General features: G+C 43.9%; 1 protein-coding gene across 1 annotated transcript in view; it reads right to left on the bottom strand.

Moving 5' to 3' along the window:
- Window positions 1-15,930, bottom strand: part of ATP10A (ATPase phospholipid transporting 10A (putative)) — a 256,901-nt gene that overhangs the window by 76,134 nt on the left and 164,837 nt on the right. The gene's annotated exons all lie outside the window — the stretch shown is intronic.

The raw sequence follows: 15,930 nt of genomic DNA, 5'->3' as shown, positions 1-15,930 counted from the left end.
TTGAGTTGGCAATATTTGCCCACTCTTTGCAAAAACACGCCAAATGTCAGATTGTGAGGGCATCTCTTGTGCACAGCCCTCTTCAGATCACCCCACAGATTTTCAATCGGATTCAGGTCGGGGCTCTGGCTGGGCCATTCCAAAACTTGAATCTTCTTCTGGTGAAGCCATTGTTTTGTTGATTTGTATGTATGCTTTGAGTCGTCGTCATGCTAAAAGATGAAGTTCCTCTTCATGTGCAGCTTTCTAGCAGAAGCCTGAAGGTTTTGTGCCAATATTGGCTGGTATTTGGAACTATTCACAATTCCCTCTACCTTGACTAAAACCCCTGTTCCAGCTAAAGAAAGACAGCCCCAAAGCACGATGCTGCCACCACCATGCTTCACTGCGGGTATGGTGTTCTTTCTGTGATGTGCAGTGTTGTTTCTGCGACAAACCTATCTTTTGGAATTATGGCCAAAAAGTTCAACCTTGGTTTCATCAGACCATAACACATTTTCCCACATGCTTTCGGGAGACTTCAGATGTGTTTTTGCTAGCTGGGCTTGGATGTTTTTCTTCGTACGAAAAAGGCTTCCTTCTTGCCACTACCCCATAGCCCAGACATATGAAGAATACAGGAGATGATTGTCACATGTACCACACTGCCAGTACTTGCCAGATATTCCTGCAGCTTCTTTAATGTTGCTCTAGGCCTCTTGGCAGCTCTTGCTAATGTCACTTTTGTGCCATATTTTCTCCAATTGATGACGGTCTTCACTGTGTTCCAGGTATATCTAAATGCCTTGGAAATTCTTGTGTACCCTTCTGACTGATACATTTTAACCACCTCAATACAGGGCACTTACACCTCATTCCTGCCCAAGCCATTTTTCAGCGCTGTCACACTTTGAATGACAATTGCGTGGTCATGCTACACTAACCACGTGAACTTTTTTTTTATCATTTTCTTCACACAAATAGAGCTTTCTTTTGGTGGTATTTAATCACTTCTGGGTTTTTTACTTTTATAGGAAAGAAAGACCGAAATTTTAGAAAAAAAAAAAAGTTTTAGTTTCTGTCAGTACATTTTGTAAATAAGTAAATTTTCTCCTTCACTGATGGGCGCTGAGGAGGAGTCACTGATGGGCACTGATGAGGAGGCACAAATATGGCGCACTGATAGGCGGCAGTGATGGGCAGCACTGACTGGCATCACTAATGACCACTGATTGGTGGCAATTAATTACACACCTAGATGTCTCCCTGTGAGGAGATGCCGCTGATCGGCTCTCCTCTCCTCACACTCTGTAGTGTGAGGTGAGCAGTGCCGATTACTGGCATCTCCGTGTTTACATGTGACTGGCTGTGATTGGACACAGCCGATCACATGGTTAAAGACCTGCGGCTTTACAGTGATCGGGGTCACGTCGTGTCCTAGCAACACGGCACAGACACGCGAGAGCGGTCGTTCTGGTAAGCCTTCATATGACGTCCACCCAGAACGAGAGCAGCACTGTTAACAATGTCAACAAAGTGGTTAACAATGAGATCCCTCTGATGCTTTGGAAGCGCTCTGCGGACCACGGATTTTGCTGTAGGATGCAAGAAAATGTCAGGAAAGACCTACTAGAACAGCTGAGCTTTATTTGGGGTTAATCAGAGGCACTTTAAAGGATGGCGGGTGTGTACTGACTTCTATTTAACATGGGTTTGAATGTGATTGCTTCATTCTGAACACAGCTACATCTCCAGTTATAAAAGAGGGTGTTGTGCACACTTATGCAACCACATTATTTTTTTACTCTCCACCTAAAAGATTTCAGTTTGTTTTTCAATTGAGTTGTGGTTTACAGGTCACAATAAAAAGGTGGAAAAAGTTCTGAAATCATTTATCTTTGTCTCATTTTTTTACATCACAGAAACCTGACATTTTAACAGGGTGTGTAGTTTTTTTTTATATCCACTGTATTTTAAAGAGACAGTGGGGCAGAACAGTGAGGTATGTGGTCTGAGGGACGTAAGCAAAGACAGCTTCCAAATTCTTCCTAGAAAAAGGTTTCTTTCACAAGGAATTGCAAAGTGATTTACAAATAAAATAGGACCTTTTTAAATTGTGTATGTTATACTATAAATTATATTTATGTGACCCTGAAAAAGAAATCGAAAGGGTTATTAGGGTAAAAGAGGAGTTAAATTGAACAATTACTGGGATTTTTTTTACCTTAATGCAGGAAATGCATTATGGTAAAAATGACTTGCCTTTAGAATCATTTTATCAACTTCAATACAGGGCACTTTCCCCCCTTCCTGCCCAAGCCAATTTTCAGCTTTCAGCGCTGTCTCTTTTTAAATGACAATTGCGTGGTCATGCAACACTGTACCCAAACAAAATTTGTATAATTTTGTTCCCACAAAAATAGAGCTTTCTTACGGTGGCATTTGTAAAAAAAAAAAAAACAAAAACAAAATTTTAGAAGACGAAGACAAAGTTTTTGTTTGTTAAAAAATTTTGTAAAGAAGTTTTCTCCTTCACTGGCCTGACGGGCACTTATAGGCTGCACTGATGGGTACTTATGGCTGGCACTGGCAGGCATTACTGATGCCACTAATTGGCATCATTTATGGGCACCACTGATTGTCATCCGGGGGGGGGGGATTTGGAGGCTGGTGGCTCTCCTCTACACGTGTCTGCCAGATGCGATAGAGGGAAAAGCTGATACACAGCATTTCCTGTTTACACTGTGATTGGACACAGCTGATCACGTGGTAAAGAGCCTCCTTCAGAGGCTCTTTACCTAGATCGGAGTTGCGGTGTGACACACCACAACACCGATCACCACTCTGGGCGCCCATGCGGGTGCGCGCTGGCTTGTTATCCTGCTGGACATCATATGACGCCCAGTCAGGATAACTGAACCACTTCCTGGCTGTCATTCTGCTATGGCTGGGCGGGAAGTGTTTGTGGTATACTAAAAACAAACCTCTATATTCACCTCTATGCTGCAGCATTAGTTTGATGCCGAAGTTGTGCCATGTTGGCTGAGTTAGAGAGATGAATGATCACATGACCACTAATACTTAGTTATCGGTCAGCTCAGAGTAAAGAGAAGCCACTGCCAGTCACCGCTCTTGGCTCTGCCTCTCCAGCGTTCACTGGAGCATCAGGCTGGAGATGTGGCGGGCACAGCTGGCTTTAGCTCTCAGTCACGTGTTGTCAATCAGGCAGCTGGGTGGAGCCCACAATATCGTTGGGATCCTTCCAGAGCTTGCAGCGGCTCTGCCAACTAAGCTGACAGCAGGCACTAGCACGCTATAAGATGACACGGGGGGCACAGGAGAGAGACTTACAAGTAACTCTTTTCAGTGGTCTTCCAAGGCAGCCTCTAAAATATGGAGCTCCTTGCCCAGGACAGAAAACACATTTCCAGATTAGGCAATTAAAAAGCGGTCCTCCAGGCTCACACTTCAGCAGGAGAACCAAAAGGACAGGGAGAAGATATCCAAAAACTTACCATCTAGGGTGTGACCACTGTTCGGAGGACCTTCTGCTCGAAAGCCTGATCTTGACCTATAAACAGGTCCAACCGTAGTGGCGATTGAATGTTGAAAAACTTGATCATGTGGCCGCCTTACAAATTTACTGTGGGGGTAGCACAAGATCTTTCCGTCCCAAGTGGCTGCTAAGGCTCTAGTAGAGATCGCATTCAACCAGGCAGGAGAATCTGTATTCATACTATTGTAAAATTCCAAAATGGCTTGTCTGATTCATTGTGTCACAGTTGATTAAGAGGCTCATTCACCTCTAGGTCTACCAAAGAGAACAAATAAAGCCTGTGAAGAACGAAAGTATTTGGCTTCATCAAGGTAAGACAGTAAACCTCATCTAACATCCAAGGCGCTGAACCCCCAGTCATTAGAGAGATTTAAACAAAAAGGTAGGTAGAATGAGGTCTTGTGTTCTATGAAACATTGACTAAACCTTTGGGAGAAAACCTGGATCTATCTTTAAGATTATCAAATGTACCTTGACTGTCAGAAGTAATGGCAATTAAGGGTTGCCTCTGAGGGGATATTATCTGATAAAATCTGGAAATTGGGACTTCTGACCTCCACCTGAATTGCTCTGCCGATCTCACACATTTCTCTCCAATTTAAGGGTTTTGTCTTTTCTTCCTCTGACCACTGACCTTGGCCAATCTCCTGTCCAAATAGTGCCCCTCAACCCAAAGAGCTGGCATCCATAGTCACTGTCTTGGAAAGCAGACCTGTTGGCAGGTGTGTTTTGCTTTTCCACCACTAGAGAGTGTTTCACTCTGGTCAGTAATAGACCAACCTGTCCAGAGAATCCTGATCCCCTCTCCAAATGTGCAAAAGAAAATTTTGCCATGAGGCCCAAGGCTGACATCAATGTTCTGACAGAAACCAGCGGATTGCATTAAAGATGCAAAAGGAAAGTTGATGTTTAGAAACTTTTCTGCAGGGAGAATAACTTTTGGCTTCGTTAAGTCAAGAATATAGCCTAGGAAAGAAATAAGGTGAGACATGTCCCAGTTTATCAGCCAGCCGAGCTTCATTAGACACTGTTGAGTGGACCGAATATTTCTCTTTAGCTGCGTCCTTTAAGATACTGTCAATGTCCTGTAATCTCAGTGGAGTTAATGCTTCTGCCAAGACCTTGGAAAAAATTCTTGGGGGTGAGAAAAGCCCAAAAGGGAAAGGCTCTGCACTGAAAATGATAAATTGTTAAACCCATCTTCAAGGTCCAACATAAAAATCTCAGAGTTGTATCTTGGAATATGCAAATATGCATACTGTATGTCCAGGGTTGCCATAAAGCAATCCTGCTGGAGAATAGCTTTGATTGCTAAGATAGATTGCATTTGAAATGTTTTATATCTGGTAGTCCTGAACAAGGCAACATTTTCCCGAAGGCCCCTTTTCGAAGTAGACATGAATAAAAACCCTCTCTTTTTTTCTTCACATTTTGAGCTATTAAACTGCCTACTAGAAGTAGAAGGGCTCTAGCTTTTTCTGCATCCTTTGGAAGCTTTGTCACTAGGAATCTTGCTAGGGGTTGGCAGTCGAACTCCAATTTGTAGCCTTGTTCTAGATGATTTAGAATAAATATGTTGGAGATGATTCATTTCCACTGGGAGAGGAATCATCCTAAATATTGCTGCTTGGAGGACTTGCCAGGAGGTTTGGAGAAAATGCCAGATCTCCCTTTACTCTCAAGTCCTGTCCAAAACTTTTTCAGCTTATAATCCTTGTCCTCTTGTTGCTGTCAACCCTGGCATAGTTTAAAAAACAAAAAAAACGCACACCTCTACAAAGGTTTCTTCTTTTCTGGGAAGGCATTTTTTTTTTAATATGCTGTACGCTCTAGAGGAGCTTCTAGGCCAGGCCCAAAAAGTAAATCACCTGAAAAGGGCAAATTACACAATCAACTTGGATGCTGCATCTCCCGACCAAGCCCTGAAGAGATTCATTCACCAAGGTGGACGTTTTAACAGCCATCTTCACGGCTTCTGCATCTTCCACGTGACCTACAGTTTTAAAATAACATAGGAAGCATACTTTGCAATTGATCTCTGGGTGTACCTGCTACCAGATGAGCTTGTAGTTGCAAAAGCCAAAATTACAAGTTCCCTGCCACACATTTTGTGGCTAGATATGGCTTTAGACTGGCCATAACAGCATCTCAGGCCTGCTTTAGAACATTGCCCTTTCTATTCATATGATCATTGAGAATCCCAATATAGCTTCAAAAGCTACAGTCCGATTTCTTTTTCACTTTGGAAAGAAGGGCATTTAGATATGGACACTTGTTTCAAGCAAGTGAATTTTAAGTTAGAGAAAATCTCTTCTTTCAGGGTTCTCTCATTCCTTTAAAAAGGAATCAAATAACACACCATGTACCAGGAAGGCTCTGGATTTTTTTTTCCTTTGTAACGTCTGGTACATCTGATCATGTCTGGATAACTGTATTAGGCAGGCCATCCAAGGAGTGAATTTCCTTCCTGCAACAACAGGTTGTGGTGGAAAGCCTTCCCCGCCGGGAGAAGACCGTGAATAATGCTAGCGGCTATAGCAACCGCGAGCAATAATTGCATGTAAAACTTGGCATGCTGGTTGTACCCAAGTTGATCGATCAACTTGGTACATTCACCCTGTTTATCCATGGTTTGAATAGAACCGTGTATGGCCTGCCTTATCCTCTTGAATATCTAAAGTGTCATAAGTTACTTTTAGTAATTCATCCACCTCTTTGTTTTAATCTGAAAAGCACTGCAGAATTTTCCTCTTGATCCTGATCTTCCCCGCCTGATCTGGACCTAGAGCAGGGTTTCTCAACCAGGGTTCTGTGGAATCCTAAGGGTTTCTTGAGCAATTCTGGCCTTTCAAATAACTGACAACAGTGATTTTTAGCTTTGAACACAAATATAAGCAGCATTTGTCACAGTGAGCATCACATTAAGAGCTGTGGATAGAGACATTTTTAGCAGGGTGTTCCCTGAGACCAGAAAGCTTTTTCAAGTGTTCCTCTGTGTTGAGAACTTTGATAAATGCCAATCCAGAGTAATCAGGGTCACTTATTTTCTATGAACACCTTATTCTTATTCAAAAATGAAAAACGCCTGTAATCAAAACATGGCTAAATGCGAGTTACCTCGTTTAGAGGCATTTGGCGCTTGAAATGCCTGTAAACTCAACACAGCTTCTGAACCCATTTTTTTGTGTTCCAAAAAAAGCATCTAAACTCAACTGCCTAGAAACGACCCTGTGTACATTCCAAGATCACCTCCGGCCAGTTGGGGAGACACAAGAACACATTAATAACATACTATCACATCATTATCATGCTGCGTTCTGGTCTTTTATAGGGCTGTCCTGAAAGACTACTGGAAAAGATGTTACCGGTACGCAACTTTAATTTTCCTCCTGCGTCTTTCAAGACAGCCACCATGAGAGGATGAACGAGTACTTACCAGTTAGGGTGGGACTACAGATTGCAACACCTTTCGCCCAAAGGCTTGCTCACCTGCCGACACCAGGTCCACTCTGTAGTACTTTACGAAAGTGGAATAGCTGGACCATGTTGCTGCCCTGCACATTTGTCTGTGCCTGAGAAGCTGCCATAGCTCTGGTAGTGTGCCTTTATACCCATTGGGATTTCTTTCCCTGCTAATGCATAGGCCTGACCAATGGTTGCTCTGAGCCACCTGGCAATAGTGCGTTGAGACGCTCTGTATCCCTTCCTGGCCCCAGAAAATAAAACAAATAAAGAGACTGACTTTCTTAATGTCTTAGTCAGATCTAGGTACTGTAGGCTGCATCTCCTTATGTCCAAAGAATGAAATTTCAATACCCTATCCCCTTTTGGAGTTGGGACTCAAAAAAATGCGGCCTGTACAGTGTACAGGGAAAGCTGAACGCCTGTTTGCTGCGGCCCTGTGGACACGATAGGGGTCCCCCTCAACCTGTAGCCGTGCTCGACTAGGCTGGGGTGGCAACTGAATGGTGGGCAAGTACCCCCCTCCCCCCCTTGCTCCTAGGAAGCCCCTGCTCCCCTTTACAGGATCAGAAAAAACAACTGGCCACAGTCTCCCTGACTGACCGGCCTGGCTCCTTGCACAGTGCCTCCCCGCCGGAGGGGGAAGTAAGAATTTATGGGCTGGCACAGTGTTTCCTAGAGGAAGAGGGGAGACTATCTCTCATGGTGGCTGTCCTGAAAGACGCAGGGGGAAAAAAATGCCCAACTGCTCCTAAATGTCCGTTTACCAGCAGCAGTATACATGAGGCCTAAGCTGACTTCCTAAACAACCACCACTCAGTGCCAAGCCAGCAAAGAATCCACCGCCACAAGACCCCTGGCTACTGCCAAAAAAGGAGAACACACAAGAATAAGGGCAAAGAGCCATACAAACCATTACCTGTGTGGAGCTGGTTCCCGCTTCCTCCAGAGCTTGCTGAACGGAGGCCTCCATAGCTGTCCAAGGTGTCCCGTTGGTGTCCCTGCAGCCATTACTGCTTGCTTACTACCGCTAAAGAGGCACCAGGACCGACCCCCCCCTCCATTTTGCTGCCTGGAGGCCAGAACCTCCGCTGCCCAATAATGACAGAGTTCTTCCTGCAAGTGACACCCAGTAGTTTCCAGTTCCTGATACATCCACCAAAATGAAAGTCCACAATGAGGGGAGTGGGCTCCACTTACCTCAACGGCCCGTACATACACCACCCGTCTACACTTGTGCGCAAGGCAAAACCTCGCTCTGCAGAAAAACACTACTATGGATGAATGCCCCAAGTCCCCTGATGCCATCCTGGTGCTAACCAGGGGAAGAGGGAACAGTACACCTCCTACCTGTACAGAGGAGAGACACTGTGGCCAAAAGAAGGTATGGGGAGCCATCAGAATAACCGCAATATACTTCCTGGATCTCGCCTGTGACATGATCGCCTCCCCTAAATTAGAATTTAAAAAGGTTGCAAAGGCAATGCATCTACTCTGGACAGGGAAAAACAAAAACTGAACTGTGCGACTGGGGAACCACCATTTAAATCCTAATTTGGCAACGTGTTTCCTGTCCTGGAGAGGAGCTCCATATCTCAGAGACTGTCCTGGAAGATGACTGGGAAAAGCAAGTACACTCCTGTGACCCAGAACAGAAGTATGGCTAAAAAAAACCCAAAACGCTAGACTGTAAATTTTTATTTTTTTTAAAAAAGGACAAGCCTTTGTTCTGCTCATAACCGCTACAAAAAATACACTGTAGCAATATTGATGCAACAAATGAAGAAAATTAAAAAAGTGTTACACTTACACAAAAACCATTGTCTGACCCACTGCAACACCAAATGGCATCGGACTGTAAAAATCACAGCTGGGTGCCAGTAAGAGCCCTTTCACATGAGCGGACTTGTGTTTGCTTACACCTGCCTACCTCTCGGTCTGATCAGACTTGATAAAAAAATTAAATGGAGGCTGCCTGTGTCCTTTTCTGTTTGGGTGGACAGGATCAGAGGTAGCCGGGTGTAAATGGACAGTGGGATGGGGCGTGACCGGAAGCGGACGGAGGTGATGGGTGGTGAGGAGTGAGAGCGTGTGGATACCCTGCTCCACGTGTATTACACTGATGGCATGATCCGCTGTTCCGCTGCAGTCCTTGGTGCCTCTCTTGTCCTTTCCCGCTGTGGACCCTGCATACCCTATCCTGTCTGTGGGTACCTAGGGGAGGCAGCGCGGTGCTTCTGCGCACCGGTCTTGTGTCTCGGAGGGCACTCGTAGCCGGTCTGCTGTAGCGTAACTTCGCGAGATCTCAGAAGATCACGGAAGGAGAGGAGGGACGGCCGTTGCAGGAACGAACACCGGGAGACAGCAGTGGAGGTCTCTGTAAGTTCACTTGGCTAAATTCTGGAAACCGTGCCGTGAAGAGAAGTGGAGGTGGAAGAAGCTACTTTATTTCTGTAGAGGGGTCTAAAGACATGATCTGGACATCTAAGTGAGTGATCGATACCCGGAACCAGTAGATCAGCAGAACGGAGGTACTATCTTATCTTACCTATGCCTTAGTCCCCTCGCTGCTATAAGCTGAGGATAGTGGAAGGCTTACCAGGGGGATGTGAACTGTGGAGGACTGTAAACCTATGTGTGTACCTGTGAAGAGACCAGTATACAGCACTTGGGAAACACTGCTTTTTGCATGCTTGACTGTGATAACTCCCTGTTTAAAGAGAGCAGGGGTAATTTATAGGCACATGAAAGGTGATTGTGGCATGGGCATCCCCCCTGTGTTGATGTTTTTTACGGCTTTTATTTTTACCTCACTGCTGCAGTAATCTAAGCATTAGTAATAACGGACTCTAATCAGTGGGGTTGTGCGTTGGTTCCTTGCTTGTCAGTTAAGGACCTCGCTTGCTCCATCATAGAAAATAATCCTCAAGAGTAGACAGGCATCATGACGACCCGATCATCTAAAGAAAAAGAGAAGGATAAAGGGGCTCAGTCTACTGTGGCAGGTGTAACGGCGGCGGCTGTGGCAGCAACCGCCAAGCTAGAGAGAATGGTCCACTCGGCGGATCATATCCCAAATAAAGGGGGACAGCAAGGGCAAACAAGATCAGGTACGGACAGAAAGAGCCAGGGGCTCCCGAGCATGTCTATAGGTGCCTCTGGTATAAAGAACCCTACTAGTAAAGGGTCAGGAGGGACCGGGAAAGAAACAGAGGCCCCTGTTACTATAACACCCCCAGCAGAAAGAGAGCCATCGCTAAAAGACATTCTCTTGGCAATCAATACATGCAAATTCTCCTTGGGTGAACTAGGAGATCAAATGAAGGAGATCAAGGAGGAATTAGTTCTGGTGCGACATGAGCTCAGGAAAACGGCGGAAAGAGTAACGGAAGCGGAAAAAAGAATAAGTCTGTTCGAAGATGATGTGTACCCTATGAAACAAGAAATCAAAGTTTGGAAAGAGAGAATAGATAATCGGGCGGGAAAATTTGACGAAATGGAAAACAGACTCCGTAGGGACAATGTGAGGGTGGTGGGACTGCCTGAAAGGAGCGAAGGCCCAGATCCGATAGCATTCTTAGAGGGCTGGCTGATTGAAACCTTTGGAAGAGAGACTTTTTCTCAGCAGTTCTCAAATGAAAGAGCGCATAGAGTCCCTTTTAGGCCCCCTCCTCAAGGAAGACCCCCAAGACCGTTGTTAGTGAATTTTTTAAATTTTAAGGATAAAGTAAGGCTTCTTTGAAAGGCTAGAGAGATGGGGAAAGTCTTATATTGTGGTACTAGGATAGCAATATATCCTGATTTCTCCCCTGACCTACAGAAGCGCAGAGCTGAATTCTTAGGAGTTAAACGTAGCCTTCAAAAGTTTGATGTCACATATGCTCTTCTGTATCCCGCCAGGCTTCGGATAAACGCACTGGGAGGAAGCCAGATTTTTGATTCTCCTGCCAGTGCGTTGGCATGGTTGGAAGACAAGAAGGATCAATTGTCAATTAAATAACTGTGAAAAATGGTTTGAATCTATCACATATAGGTGGGGAAATGCAAAATAATATTAATATAGATTATGTGGAGCAGGGTTAGGCTCAGACACGGGTATAATGGAGGTTGGATTTGGATGGGGGTGGTTTAAAATAAGTGTTTATGTGGTTATAGTGATGGTGGGGAGGGAGTTGGGTGGGGGGAGGGGGGAAGGGGGATTGGGAGATATGAGCTTGGTATGGGCGGGGTGGTATGGGACGGTCATTAAAAAAGCCTCAAGGGGTAACCTAGAATGGTATGGGTTGGGGGGGGGGAGGGGGTAAAGGGTACACAAGCGGAAGAACACATGGGAGGGTACTAGTGGGAACACTGAATAGTAAGAAATTATACGGTACACCAGTTTATACAATAACACACATGGCACAACAAAAAATAGGTATGATATTTGGTACACTGGGTTATGTAATAATATACAGGGCACAGTAGAATATGGGTATATTAGAAAGTTTGGAGTGTGGAAATATGGGTATGCTCTGTAAATAAAAGGGACACTAATTTAAGTATTTTGATAAATAGGGAAATTGTTTCATTGATAATGGGGAGCAATGTAGAACAAGGGGCAGACTGGATACAGGGGGCATTAGTGACGGTTGGAGTCCTGGGTTTAATATGGCAAGATACCCTACAAGGATTATTAGTACGAATTGTATTGCTCTCCTTGCAGTTTTAGTGTTTTTTTTTTTTTTTCCTGCTGATAATCATGTCTCAGTATAATCAACGGCATTGCATATTGGCTCATGGAATGTCCTTGGGCTAGGTACCTCTGCTAAAAGGGCTGCTGTTTTTGATATGCTGGATATTTTTAAAGTGGGTATTGCCTGCTTGCAGGAAACACACTTGACTAATGACACTAAAAGTCAAATAAAGAATAAGTACTTTCAGTACCAATACCATGCGGTACACACCTCATACTCTAGAGGTGTGTCGGTGTTTATTGGTGGAGGGGTAGTGTTTACCTGCAAGCAGTGCAAGATAGATGGGGAGGGCCGTTATATTTTTCTACACTGTATAATAGAAAATCAGGAATGTATACTTGCAAATATTTATATCGCCCCTCCTTTCAAATTAGATGTCCTGTACTGTTTACTGGAGTTTGTAGTTGATAAACCTAGCATACCAGTTATTGCAGTTGGGGACTTCAATGCCGTTATTAACAAAAAAATGGATAGGTTTCCCCCAGGTAATCAGGGATGGGGGCCACAAGAAAAGCGTATGGGCCAATTTCTTGAAGAAGCTGGATTGTTGGACCTCTGGAGAATACGGAACCCGGTGGCACAGCAATTTTCATGCTACTAGGGTTCCTATTCCACACTTTCAAGAATCGACCTTATATTGGGCAATAACTTAGCCTCCCAAATAATTAAAGATATAGTTTATCAACCTAGGGGGGTGTCGGATCACTCACTGTTGACAGCTATGATAAATATAAGGAATAATAAATTAGATGGGTTGTGGAGGATGAACCCAATATAGTTCGAAATAATAGAAGGTATCGTAGGCAAGCTGAAAGAATTTATAGACCTTAATATGGATACAAGAGGGGTGATGTGGGATGCATTAAAAGGTATATCTGAGGGGCTTACTCATCCAGCAGGTTTCAAGAACAAAAAAGACATCGTTGGAATGGGAGGTTAAGATCAGGGCGGAGTTAGTTGCGGCTGAAAGGGAGTATGTGAAGGAGCCATCCTCCGACACACGTAGTATTTGGGAGAATAAGCAACAAGCATATAAAGATGTAATGGTCAGGAAATCGGAAAACAAAAGACTGTTCCAAAAACAAATAGCGTATGGGGAAGGGGAAAAAGTTGGTAAGATGCTGGCCCATATTGTTAGGTCCAGTGCCTCACCTTCCGCAATCCCCGCCATTAGAACTACGGGCGGAGAGATATCATCTGTGACAGATGAGATAAGCAATACATTCAAGAAATATTATGAAGAACTGTATAAGTCCCGCGGGGTTGCGGGAGGGGAGGAAATGGACAGTTTTTTCAAGAACATTGAACTACCTTCCCTCACAGACACTGACAGAGAGGTTCTGGAGGCCCCGATAACAATAGAGGAAATTAGAACGGCAGTGGCAAATCAGAAGTTCCCTGGCCCAGATGGTCTCCCTGCTGAAACATATAAAAAATACGGGGAAATTTTACTCCCGGAGCTTCTTAATGTACTTGATTGGGCAAAGAAAGAGGGAAAATTACCCAAATCAATGACTGATGCCACGATTATTATGTTGCCTAAGGAGGGGAAAGACCCCTTAGAGCCTGGGTCCTATAGACCTATTTCTTTGCTGTGCTCAGATGCTAAGATTCTCGCAAAGATTCTTGCCATTAGACTTAAAAAAAAATAATTTCAAAATTAGTTCACTCAGACCAAACGGGTTTTATTCCCAGAGGTCAACTAGTAGGAATATCAGGAGGCTATTTTTAAACCTGCAAATACCTATAGAGAATGGGGGATCAAGGGCTGTGATGACGCTGGATGTGGTAAAGGCATTTGACAGCCTGGAATGGGGGTTTATGTGGCGTGTCCTGAAGGAGTTTGGCTTCGGCCCCTCTTTTAGAAAGTGGGTTAAAATCTTATATAATGACCCCAGTGCTAAAGTTAAAGTTAATAACGATCTTTCAGATGGGTTCCGACTTGAAAGAGGCACAAGACAGGGGTGCCCTCTGTCACCTCTGATTTTTGCCCTGGCCATGGAACCGGTGGCCGCAGCAGTGAGGCAAAGTCAGCTTATGGAAGGGTTCCGAAGAAGGGGTAGAGAGCAGAGGATCGCATTATATGCAGACGATGTCCTCATATTTTTGGGAGATACGGAGCGCTCACTTAAGCAGGTGATAGACATCTTCACAAGTTTTGGAAAGCTATCTGGTCTCACCATAAATTGGGAAAAATCAATGCTATTACCAGTAGACCCAATTAGGAAAAATTTCTATTTGGATAGTATACAAATAGAAATAGTGGAGATAGTAAAAAATACTTAGGTATTTATATAACAAAGGACCCAGGTAATTATATAAATCACAACTTGGTCCCCTTGTTGTCGAAGTTTAAAAATAAAATTAATTTATGGAGGAGGCTCCCTTTATCAGTTGCTGGACGATGCAATTTGATCAAAATGCTGTGGTTGCCCCAGATGTTGTTCATATTGCAGAATTCACCAATATGGATTCATAAGAAATGGTTTAAAAAAATTGACACAATGTTAAGAGATCTTATATGGAAAGGGGGACAATCTAGGATAAGCCTACAAACTTTACAACTGTCAACTCGAGAAGGGGGTATGGCGGTCCCACACCCTCGATGTTATTTTTTAGCAGCTCAGTTACAGCACATAGGGTCAGGGGATAAAAACAATGAGGGTATAATGACCATAGGAGCGCCACATGAAACATTAGTGGAGGTGCTGGAGGCGAACTCTTTTGCCTCTAGACCCCCCACAGTTAAATTAATAATAAAAGTTTGGAAATCCATTAAAACTTTGGAAGGTATGGGAGGAATGGCTAGGTATGCCCCCCTCTGGGATAATAAGAACCTACAAGAATTAATGTCAATGGGAAAAATAAAGTCTTGGGAAACAAAGGGAATAGCAAAATTGGCTCAATTGTATAATGGTAGCATACTTAAAACATTCTCCTCACTAAAGGAGGAATTTGATATCCCGAACCACTCGCACTACAACTATCTACAAATAAGGCATGCCCTAAAGCAGTGGTTCTCAACTCCTGTCCTCAGGGCCCACTAACAGGCCAGGTTTTATGTATTACCTTGGGGAGATGAAGACTAGAATACTGCAATCACTGAGCAGCAAATTATATCACCTGTGATGTATTTCAGTTATCTTGCAAACCTGGCCTGTTAGTGGGTCCTGAGGACAGGAGTTGAGAACCATTGCCCTAAAGGCTCAATTTGGGGAACAGGGCCCGAGGTGGAGTCATTCTCCTATTCTTTACAGAATGGGTAGTTCGGATGGACCTAGTGGCTCCATAGCAGAAATGTATCCTTTTTTATGCAGAGGTAGTATGGAGAGACCAGAAAAGCTTAAGTGTAGAAGTAAATGGGAAAGGGATGTGGGCAACATATCGGACAAACAGTGGAAAAAGATGCTGGAGGGAGGACATCAGGGCTCGGTCTCACCCGCGCAGAAGCTATCACACCTAATGCTCCTACACAGGGTATATTATACACCAAAGAGACTGTTTGAATTTGGGCGGAGGGTGGATGCCAATTGCCCAAGATGCCAGAATACTGGGGACCTGATCCATATGATATGGAAATGCCCAAAATTATGCCGGTATTGGACAGAAATACTAGAATTTATAAATAAGATCTTTAAATTAGGATTGAAAATGGATCCAAAGCTATGTGTATTGAGAGTTGGGGAATGCCAAGGTAGAGGCAATAATATAAACAAAGCAGTGGTGAGATGCCTTTTTCAGGCAAGGAAATTAATAGCCCTGAGGTGGCAGGCGGAGAGACCCTCTTTAAAGGATGACTGGATCAGAACAGTGACAGAAACGGTATGGAAAGAAAAGGTAGTATATGTAAGGAGGAAAAATCTGAAGGAGTTCAAAAAAATTTGTAAGTTTTGTAAGGTATACTGTTGATGGTAATTATTGTATAACACTGTGTAATGAATAAAGACCATTTAAATAAAAAAAAAAATGGACAGTGGAGTCGGTTTACACCCGAGCACACAGGCCTGTCATCTGTCTCTCTCTGCTCCAATAAGCAAGGGATCAGTGGGCAGATCCCCTGCTGATCGGAACAGAAGGTGCCTGCGTCAAAGGGCCCCATTATAAATTTGTGAGGCAAGTTCAAACTGCAATTTTCTCTGAATGGTACATCATAGGCTATATCACACAAATGTCATTTCTGGGAGAAGTATACAATTC

The sequence above is a fragment of the Aquarana catesbeiana genome, linkage group LG02, assembly GCF_042186555.1.
Source record: "Aquarana catesbeiana isolate 2022-GZ linkage group LG02, ASM4218655v1, whole genome shotgun sequence".
Taxonomy (NCBI): domain Eukaryota; kingdom Metazoa; phylum Chordata; class Amphibia; order Anura; family Ranidae; genus Aquarana; species Aquarana catesbeiana.
Note: the sequence above shows the minus strand (reverse complement) of the source record. Positions and strands in the feature narration are given on the sequence as shown.